Here is an 11410-nt window from a genome sequence, read left to right on the forward strand (position 1 = left end):
GAAAGACGACCCAGGGAGGGTTTCGCCCATGTGCAACAACACTTTTGATAGCGCACTTCATAGGAAAGGGGTTTTCTTTTCCTGAGCCTCAGATTTGAGCCACGATGACTAGCTGTTTCGTGCCTTACCGTGAGGCCCAGTCACTTCGGTTTGGACATAATACTCTCAGTAAGTTGTCTACGAGTAGAGTAGCGGTAAAACTGAAAATATCAAATCCCTCCACGATGGCGAACAAAACAGAACCGGCGCGGTTGGAAAGCTGGAACCTTAAAAAAGTGTCTTTTCGTTTATCTTAAAGTGAAGGAAAAGAAATCTCCTACGTCGTCGCTATCATATGTATTTCATTATTTGCACGTTTCATGGTGTCGGAACATGGCGGGCAGCATTAAATAGCTTATTTATAGGCACTAGGTGTTTTTGAGAACTTGCTCGTGACCGTTGTGACGCGCTTCTCGTTTATTTTTCTTTCCTCAAAACTAACTGCGATTTACTGCAAGGACGAGGAAGAAGCTCGAGGAAACATTTGAGACAATAATTGTCCTTGTCAGGGACAGAATCAGCGCCACTTTTCCTGAACTTCTTAACCTCGACTTTCAGCCACATTTCAAAATATGGCGCAAGTACGCGCCGTCTGCTACAACATAAGTTTTTTTTAAATATATATTTAAGACAATTAGTATGCTTTAAAAAAACTACAATTAAAGAAAGCGATTTTAATTAGAAAGAGAAAAGCTCTAATTAAAGAGTCCTTGCTTCAATAGCTGTCCTCTTCTTTGAAACCGGTTTCTTGCCTAGTGAGTCAAGCTTAAAAATAGTCCCACGATTTAAAATTAAAAAAAATGAATATAAATACAACAAAACCAGCCTTACAGAGAACCAGGCCAGTTCATCTAGCATACAAAAAAAAAAAAAAAATGAAATCAGATGCCAGAACGATATCTGAGAAATCCAAGAGCGCGTTAAGGGAATTTTTCGAAATTTTATCAAAATCAAGTGGTGTTTACAAAAAAGAGCTGCTGGAGTTGCACTTCTAATATTTTTTATGCTGAGTTCCTATGTTTATGATGAGCATTCCCTTAAATGTCGTGGCTGCCTTATGACGTGAAAATGAGTTCCGACATTTCAAAATAGCATAAAAAAGGATTTTTTTAAAAATAATTTTTAAAAACAATGTGAGTGTGGAAACTAGAAAAAGACGCATTCACGGAAGCAGACCAGTCCTTCCTCCATTCAATAAAAAAATAATAACGTGTCTTGGATGCATTACAACTCTAATAACTTGGAATGCACAGAGGAATGCCTTCGGAAATATCAAAACTTGCACTTTTTTTTATCGTAGCTTAAGTTTTGAAAAATGCATATCACATTTTACATTAAAAGAGTGATGGTAAATTGTCGATTTATTTGAAAAAAGAAGGAAATACGTGGCACGCGCATAGGCGCGAAATTTTCACAGCCAACAAGCGTGAGCAAATGAAAAGTCGCCGCATGTTTCAAATAATTTCACTTTATGAAGTAATTCATTTGACGCAGCACTCGTTTCCAATCTGTGTCCACCGTTTGCCTTCGCTAGTGGCGCAAAAATGTCAGTACTACGGCCTTGTCGTCTAGGCGGTGTTGGGAAAGCACGCTTGAATGGCGAATGAGAAGGCGATGCGAACGAGGGCCAAGAGCGCTATCGCGTTCCACTCCTAAAGGTGAAGCTTAAGCGTCCTCCAAGTTCTGAATTCTTACATTTTTTTTTTTTGCCTGCTGCACTCGCGCAGCAAGTGTAAGGCCCGTTATGCAAAAACGCGACCGATAGGAATATTAACCGCGTTTTCAACTTGCCGGCCTTGTGCCTGCTGCATGAATGTTAACTTTAGCTCACACACGCGCTTTGCACCTACTTCAAGTTGGGAGAAAATTGAATCATTTAAGGGTTATCAATGACGCTGAGCAAATTTCTAACTGAACCCACGTTTTTTTCTCACAAAGTAAAACATGGCATAGTCAATTTCAGCTCATTATTTTGCTAGATAGTACGCCTTTCGCAATCACCGACGTCTGCTGCGGCTGCCAGTTTCTTGTTTTCCGAAAAAAAGTTTTTTTTTATTCTCAACCACCCTAGTCTTTTTTAGAATTTTTGAAAGTCATCGCAGAAACACTCGGCATAGAGAAATTCTATTTTTTGGCCGCTCTTTTATGCACCAGCTTTTTTATTTTGCTTTTTAGTTATCCCTTATGTTTATGGAGTTAGTTTATTTGTGAAGCTTTTTTTGACTCTTTGATTTCCTGTTCAGGTATTTGTTTTCCGTTTCTGCTGTCTTCTCACTTTAGGACAATACAGTCATATTTGGTGTGCATCACAACTACGGTAATCAGATGCATGATAAATAAAAATCGGGATGTTTACGTTCTATAAAATTTAAAACGAATAAGGTAAAGTATAGATTTGATTGATCTTATGGCAAATTCGCGCCCTTCTTTCTGCATGCTCTCGAGCGCTCTTTCCAGAAGGCGCGAGATCGGGTGGTGGAGAGGGAGTCCGGTGGCGTGATTGGGTGGTTCTTTCCGAGGACGCCCCTCCCTCTCACAGCGCTCCCACTCCGCCTTTAGCCGTCGGAGTGCGGAGCCTCGCAGGCGTCACGTGGTACGTGGATCACGTGCTTTTGTTGACGATGGCGGCGGCAGTGGTCTGCGGGGGGCGGCACGATGGCGTTTGATGCCTGGTTCTACAAAGTGCTTGTGCGTTCGACGGTGCAAGGATACAGCGGACGGGACGGCATTCGCTTGTGACATTAGGGAGTTTTCGTAGATCGTTTTCGCCGTCCCGCAAGGCCCTCCGCAACCCGCTGCGATAGCGGAAACTCCACAGTCAAGGCTATCGGCGCGCAGGCGCGGTAGCGACTTCTTCGTTGCGGAACGCTTAGCGGAGGGGGCAGCGCGGTCTACGAAAACTCCCTATTGACAGGAAAACGCAACGTGGGAAGTATTCCCAGAGCTTTTGCGAGATTATTTATTTCACAGCGGTAAACCCGCTAAACCAAACCGAAAAAAAAAACAAAAAAAAAAAAACAGGTCGCAGATTTTGCCGCTGTTTAACCGGGCTTTGTGGACGCTTCAAGGAATTTTCAGTTTTGCTAAAAGTGTGTTCAAAGGGTTGTGTTGTAAAATATAAGGGAGAGCCGGCTATAATGCACTGTGAATTGTGTCACATGGCGATACATGCTACGGCCTGTGGGTGATGCTTGCACGATATTCCGCCGTGAGAAAAAATTGGGTTTACTAACCATTTGATATTTGCCTGTTCTGCCGTACGGATGACCTCTATCGCATCGCGCTCACTGTCGAAATCACGATGAGTAGACAAATCTTTCCAAACATTGGCGTCTGTTCCGGTCTGCGAAGTCAATAAATATGCTGCTGATTGCGTTTTTTTTTTTTAATTCATCACGTTGCGAGCGCAACTTTTGCTCACTCGTCCATCGTACACTGTAAGAATATTTTGTTACCCATTACCAATGTCAAAAAGTTTTCCTTCCGTGATTGATTCGAGAATGTCACAGCTCTCTTAGCCCAGCGGTTGCGATCGGCTGAAAAGGATCCAGAGTAGCTCTGAATCATTTTCTAATTAGATTTTTAACTAATTAATTTCTAATTAATGAATAAGTTCACCCAATATAAGCTCACCGGACGACAGCTTACGTCCAGATCTGTTTACATACCAATGAAGTTTTGTCCGCTGAGCATATTGCCGGGGTTTGAGAAATGACCGACGAGGCTTGGCTTGCTGACCGTTTGTTCCTTGAGCGTTCGGCGAGATTATGCTCGGTGAGATTTTGCCGGTTATATTAAAGCGATAGCATTAATGAGTCCCTAAAAAAAAACAAAAAAACGCGTTTTTTTTAAACAGTCTGGTTGAAACACGCGTAATAAAAAAGATTAACACTACGCGAAATAAACTGTTTTAGAGCAATATTGACGGCGCGAGACGCGATTTAGTCGGTTGTCATCTCCTTTACACTGGTTTTCTCTCTCTCAGCATTTCGGGCGCGTGGGGTAAAGGTGGAGAGGCTTGGCCATCACGTTGGGCTGGAGAAAGTGTATAACCATCTCTGGTTGAATGAAGGGCAGAGGAGAGAGGCGACAACCCGAATTCGTCATTAGTTTTTTATATATGTGAACTCAATCACTGTTGCTAAAGGCGCCGTCATTACAAGCCTCCGTCAGGTATAATGGGGCACATTGGCCGTAATCTAAACCTACCACCTGTAGGATGCGTATATGCTGACACTCAGCTTTAGAGCCACCGAGGCGGCTCCAACTAACTGCGAATAGGGTGTGGGCAAGTACGAGATTTTTGCAATATATGTAAATGTACTATATCATCAAATATAGAGGTGCACTAAACCACGTGGCAAACAATGAAAATATCAACGAAGCTTTTTACCTTTTAGATTCGGTTAGCATTGACTTGACTGCGCTTAATTTTTTTCCTCAGATATTACACAGTTTCTTGTCTTTACTAACACTACTAAGGAAGACCTCCCGCTGATGAAGCTTGTATCACTAGACTACAAAAACGTGGGCTCCCTGAGTGCTCAAGTGATCCACGCCATTGCGACGTCCCTCTTGAACAGCAGCCAGGGCCTCGTGGGCATCGACATCCGCGTCGTTGAGGACGTCCTGGGCAATGAGCAGCAAGTGATCAACATTCTGCAGGTGAGTGACCCGCCGGATGCGTGTCAACATTGCAGCTGAAAGTTAATTACTGGCTCACTAGCTTACCTAGGTTCAGTGGCGTATCTAGGGGCGGGGGGGGGGGGTGGGGGCGGACTGCCCCAGGTGCAGCGCTCCGGGGATGCGGTGGGCAGTGAAAAGGGGGGGGGGGGGTGGCACGGTGACGTGCCACCCTCCCCCCCCCCTAGTGACGCCACTACCTATATTTTAAATGGTCAAACCGGCATCAGTTTGAACGTTTTAAACCACATTTTCTAAAAGGGCATAAGAAATTGAGCATAGAGCAGCAAATACATTTCCCAAAAGCTTTTAAAATAATTTTTAATCGCAGAAATACGAAACACCAGAAACCGAAACGAACCTACAATTTAGTGGTCTGCCATGTTTTGTGATGTCAGGTGCCGTATAAAAACGTCGTCACAGGAGCAGCTTGAGCATGTTTCACCCTGCGTCATAAACAGCCAGAAGGCACTCGCCATCGTCCGTGCGAAATAATGGAGTACGATTCATCAAGCTTGCCTGAGTCAAGCAATGACCAGCAAATGTTTGAAGATTTTCAGCACGATATTGCAGACGCTTCGCCGTTTGGCATTCGATCCGCTGGCACGACATCCGATGGGAGCACCCCTTAACGATAAGATAGGGCCAGAATTTCAAACCCGACCCGACCAGGCCCGATAAAGCCTTGTCCCTATCCCGGCCCGAGCGGGCTTTCTAAACGTAAGCCCGAGCACGACCCGACCAAAATCAGAGTTGGCTCGAAGCCGGCCCGAGCCCGACTTCTTTTTTCAACATGAATCCAACTCGATCCCCGCCGAACCAGACCCGAACTCGGCCCCGAATGTGTTTTATATTAGTTCTACTTTTGTTTTACATGACACCGTTCATATTCAACGAGAATTTCCAATCTCGGAAGTTAAACACAGTTGTGTCTAAGGTCTGCATAGCTATTTTATTTACTAAGGTTTTTTCTAAAACGATGATGCGGACGACAATATTCGGCTTGATTCAAAGAAAAACAAAGGAAATGATTTTAATCCGCATAACATTAGCGTATCAATACGTTTTCGACCGAAGAAAATTTTTTGAAATTAAAGTTAAATTAACTTTATAATTCCCCTGTTAGCATTTGGAATAAGACTTATATTGAATTAGAGACAAACACAGGCAAACAACAAGCAATACGTTTAAGAAGTACGAGCCGTTTTTTGACCTCCTGTTGCTCAACGCCAAATCAGATGACAAATGTCGTAGCGTTTCAAGAGACGTGTATATAATGAAGAGGATGAATGATGTTACAGAGATTTTGTTGAAGTCGTTTTTGACACAACGAAAGCTTATTCACCTCCCAATTAAAACAATTAGGAAACAAATATTAAAAGTAATGAGGTACATGATTATTTACGCATTAGCGGGAAGAAACAAGATGTTATCTACACACACAAAGCACGCATAACGACAAGTTACACGAGATCCTCGTCATGATGCGACAACTCTAGGAAAAAAACTAGGCTTTACGCGTGATGGCAGAGAAGACCTAGAGGGAGAACGCATGCCTGAGGACACAGCCTCAGCAGAAAAGCAACGAGATGGAGTGGGAACCGGAGATGGCTTCGCCACCTGTGAAGAAGAAGATTGTCGTTAGAACGGGGCAAGAGGCGCCGCTGCAACAGGAAGTTAACAAGCAGGTGGTCGAGTTGATGCGCAACCCCAAGTGTCTGACCCAGCTGGCTAGGCACATGGAACAACTACGTACGGCGCAATTCGTTAGAAACCAAAGTGGTGAACAGTAAAAAATACATAATTTGTCTGTGGAATCGCCGCAGGTTTGGCAAAAAGAGGGGCAACCTGCAACAATACGTGAACAAAAAAGACGAAAAGGAACGACGGGTATGATTGCCTCACAAGAGGCGAAGCAACTGGCCAAACTGTCGGGTTACAAGTCCTATGGCATTGATATTAAGTAAAATACGCAAGAGGTCACACTGGCCAAGAGAAAAATACCGGTCGTCGTTCAAAACACAGGCGTTTCGACGGTAGAACACGTACTAACCGAGACTATCTCGGGGAAGAAGAAAGTCAAATTTAAAGTCAAATTTGGGGGTTTTACGTACCAAACCAACGACGGGCATCTGGCACGCTCCGGCGGAGCGGTGCGTGCCAGATGCCGCTGCGGATAGCCCCAGCGGAGCGGGGCGTGCCACATGGGGATCTTTTGACGTGCAACCGAAAGGTCGGTTACACTCTAAAAAAAAAAACGTGCCAACTAGCACCTTTTAGGGTTCTTTCGCTTGTCCAATGGGCGGCACCCTTAAAGGTGCAGAAAAGAACCCACAAAAAGGGTTCTTTCTAATGAACCCTATTTCGGGGTTCTTTTCGGATCGTTTATTGGTTCTTCTTACTGAACCCTATTTTCGGTTCTTTTCAGAACGCTTCTGGGTTCTATTTAACGAACCCTATTTCGGGGTTCTTCTAAGATCCTTTTTTGGTTCTTCCTAATCAGCCCTATTTCGGGTTCTTTCCCGAACCCTTTACGGTGCTCTTGATAAACCCCATTTCGGGTTCTTTCCAGAACCCTTTCTGGTGCTCTTAATGAACCCTATTTCGGGTTCTTTCCAGAACCCTTTTTGGTGCTCTTAATGAACCCTATTTCAGGGTTCTTTTCGTATCCTTTATTGGTCTTCTTAATGAACCCTATTCGGGTTCTTTCCAGAACCCTTCTTCGTGCTCTTAATGAACCTAATTTCGAGGTTCTTTACTGATCCTTCTTTGGTTTTTCTTTATGAACCCTATTTCATGTTTTATTCGGAACCTTTCTTGGTTGTTTAAATAAATCCCGAGTTCTTTAGATTATGTTGGCGTTATTTTAGTAAACCATATTTTGTACTTCTAACCCTCTTTTATGACAAATCGTTTTTTTTTTTCACATTCCTAGTCAGTTTTAGTAAATCGAATTTTGTATTTCTTACTCCACAAGGTGATTTTTTTTCTACCAACAAAAGTGTCTTTAGATTGCTCATTAATCGCTAGCACTGGGCCTTTTCGACAGGTGGACAAACATCAGTCTGGCCAGCGTTAACACACTTCATTCCTGTACGTCATTAACTAGGTGACAGGCAGAAAAGTAAAGATCATGTCCATTCATATACTTTATTGGGGTCGCGAAAATTGATTCTTCTGTTCGCAGTAAAAAAACTAACAAAATTTAAAACAGTTTTAAGACGAGACGGGTATCACTGCCAGCAATGGGCACACAGCTTCTACTGTCGTTCTGATGCCGCTCACTGTCAGGACACCGTCCAAAAAGATGTCAAATTTATTTTCCTGGAGATGGATAAGTGGCATCAGTGTCTGGACTTCCTAGAAGAAGAAAGCAAGAATATAAACACATGTATTTTCCTCCGTATAATAATGCTGCGAGTTACTCATTCGCCGCGCTTTCAGATCAATTATAATTGTATAGGTTTCGCTAAACATTTCATTTCTCGTTTAGCCTTACGCTCTAAAACATACCCGCAGATGTGATTTCCTTTAAAACATTTAGTGGGTCAATCATGTGCGATCTAGAGAGCGCGGCCAGCGGATGACGAAGCGTCCCCTTCGAAGCCCCCTTCGCTACAACACTGTCGGTAAAAGCGAAAAATGGCACGCAGCATCAGGTGTTCCCTTTCCAAGCAAGAAGTAGTAAAGGAAGAAAATCGGAAGTCGATGAGTTACAATATATGTACAGTATACACGTCAAACAATGCCCACCGTGCCGCCGCATTTTCTCTGCTCTTAAAAATGCCCGTGGGTCCACTTCTCCTGAGAATACTCGAGAGGCCGATCAATGCAATCTACGAAGAAAGCTCGGCCAATGAAGAAGCTGAAAATATGTTTTGACTTAAAAATGAAGTCTGTAACGTGACAATGAGCATGAAGTCAGTACGTGAAACGTCATGCTCAGTGACATCTCTCACTTCATTCATATGTCTAAACATGCTTTGGCCTTTTTATTCGCCGAGCTCTCTTCGTGGATTGGTGTGATTGGCTTCTCCAGAATTCTGCGGGAAAGTAGATGCACAGGAATTTTAAGCATGCTTCAAAAGCGTTGGTTTTACCCATATTTCATGCTTCTTGCCCTGTAGTCAGTAACAGGTTAAGAAAAAAATCTACGAGCTGGAGAGGAGGAAGCGGACAGGAGCTTGTAGGGGAGAGGAGAAACCTTCTCTACATTTCAAGCGTCCGTCGGCTTTCTTCTTTTAGATTTTTCTTAACCTGCCATTGACTTTCGTCGCTAATATTTTCTTTAAATTATTTTCAGAAAATAAAGCAATGATTTGCTTTATATTACTAGCTTGTATATTGAAAATATAACCCTGACAAGCTTGCACTACCGTCTGTGACAATGGACTATGCTCGGGGGTGACTTGGGCAACTTTTTTGGCAATGTAGTCGAAGTTAAAAACGCCCGCGCATCTTGAGCTCCAATCAAGGCTATGCAAACGCACTCTTCACTTCAGAAACGCCACAGAAAGTTCTTTCCGAGTATAAGTTAACCCGGTCTTAAACGAATGGCACCTATAAGCGGTCATCAGTTCGTAATGAGGTAGTAAGTTAACCCAGCATATTTATGGTGGCCGAAGGTAAACCTCTGTGCCGTCGCAGTCTAAAACTTGTCATTGATTACAAAAACACCGACTAAAGGGTACCTTCAAGCAGCTCTTCGAGGTTCAGAGCGACGTTCTTTTCCTTTGAGGAACACCAGTGCAGAAGCTGTAAATCCCTCCCTCTTGGCTCTCATGTCCTCCGGATGTCTTTGCCGAACGGCAGTTTAACGTCTTGTAGTAACTGAAAAATAAACAACGAATAGAGAGTGTTGCTGGTTTACAAAAGTACATTTATGCGCTATAGATTTGTACACACGGATTGTTTACACACACACAGAGACACACACACACACACATATATATATATATATATATATATATATATATATTAATTAAATGACCACTTACTTTCACTATAGTGGAATAGGGCTGGGGGTCAATTAAAATAATTTCGATTTATGTTTTTTTATATTGATTAATTAATCAATTTATAGGTCGCGCTGATCTCCGGGCATGATATTGTATCTAAGGAAAGGCCTAAAACAACCGATTTTTTCTTTGACAACTTTTTACTACATCTTATAATGGGTACTACACAGCAACTTGTCATTGTGCCTCATACAGAAGTAAGGCATGGCAAACATTTAAAATAAAATATCCGTACATATTCGTACAATAACATGTTTAAATAGCAACTTGCCATTGGGCCTCATACACAAGGAAAGGATGGCAAACATTTAAAATAAAATATTTGTACGTTACTTTTTAAACTTCAAACCCACTCTAGATAATAATCATATAAAGCACTTAAGTAGCCATGAGAGACAATTGTGTTATAAACACACAAAAAGAGTAAAATGAGTATTCTTCTTACTTTTTTTGTTTATAAGACTTTTCGTAACTGTAAATTCAACCAATATGCCGATTAAACTCACTTGATTTAGAGTAAAACAATAGTTAATGAATCGGAATGTTAAGTAATTCATTGCCTAGCCTTATTACGAGGTAAAATTATATCATTTAGCAGGTATCAGAAGCCTTTATCTCGTTCACAGGCGATAAAACGGGTAGTAAGAAACTTTTGAAGTTCTGATGACCTGTAAAAATCACGAAAATTTAAGACTTAATATAAAGAAGACAATATTTAATTACCATTCCGGGAATCGTCATTGCCGGAAATTCCTCAAGGACTGTGAGGACTCCAGCCTCGCTGAGGATCAATTCTTGGCTAGACTGAAACGTCCGCATCATGCGGTCTTGTATCAGGTCGACGTTCAGAGGCACTTTAGTTATCTCTTCTTTCATGAGCAAGACATGACGGCGAACGCTCACGGCGTCTTCATATTTGTCAGTACCAACGAATCCCTAAAACAAAAACAATTTGTTACGTTGATGCGCCGTTTACGCATGTAGGCTATTTACATAATAGTTGCAGCACTGACTATAGGACCACGTAAAACAGTTATTTGTATCAAACATACGTCCACATTTGTGCAAACACAAAATGCACAAAAAGTTCGCGCTTGTCGATTTCCGCACAACACTCCGAGAGCCAATTGTTGCAACCTGCGAAGTCCGCTCAGCGAATGACGACGCGGAACATACGTTTAGACCAAGAAATGAAGTCTGCACTGTTACATTAAGCAATGCAAGCGGGACGTTTTGAATTCCTTAATGTCACAGCGCAGACTGCATCTTTGGGTCTAAACAAATGCTCGGCATCGTCATTAGTTGAGCGGTGCCGTAAACTGCAGTGATTGGCTCTCGGAGTGTCATGTACCTGGCCGGTCAAAAAACAGAAACGTTTACAGCACCTATTCGCTCGCGTTTATTGGGGCCATAAATACGGATACATTAGCTAATTAAAGCCCGGTAACATAAGTTTTTACATTTACGAAGAGATATCATTGCTCATTTCATTCGCGCTGTAAATTCGAAGTTCTCTTCTTGAGATCTTTCTGGCGGAAAGCTTGAACTCAGTATTTTGTCATATTATATAAAGTCAGTATTGCAGTAATGAGATCAGTGTTCGCTTCAAAAACGTTTTTTTCTTGTGTAGTTTAACATACAAGACTGTCAAAATATTGTGTTTTCTTTTT

The 11410-nt window shown here is 42.3% G+C and overlaps 1 long non-coding RNA gene across 1 annotated transcript; it reads right to left on the reverse strand.

Moving 5' to 3' along the window:
• Positions 1–7947: 7947 nt before the first annotated feature.
• Positions 7948–10672, reverse strand: LOC120838685. The gene is made up of 3 exons (XR_005715165.3): positions 10464–10672; positions 9414–9552; positions 7948–8082 (listed from the first exon to the last, which is right to left on the reverse strand). It is a non-coding gene; the product is annotated as an uncharacterized LOC120838685 (long non-coding RNA).
• Positions 10673–11410: the final 738 nt, after the last annotated feature.

Source organism: Ixodes scapularis, unplaced genomic scaffold (assembly GCF_016920785.2).
Source record: "Ixodes scapularis isolate PalLabHiFi unplaced genomic scaffold, ASM1692078v2 PGA_scaffold2__306_contigs__length_199485367, whole genome shotgun sequence".
NCBI classification, from domain to species: Eukaryota; Metazoa; Arthropoda; class Arachnida; order Ixodida; family Ixodidae; genus Ixodes; species Ixodes scapularis.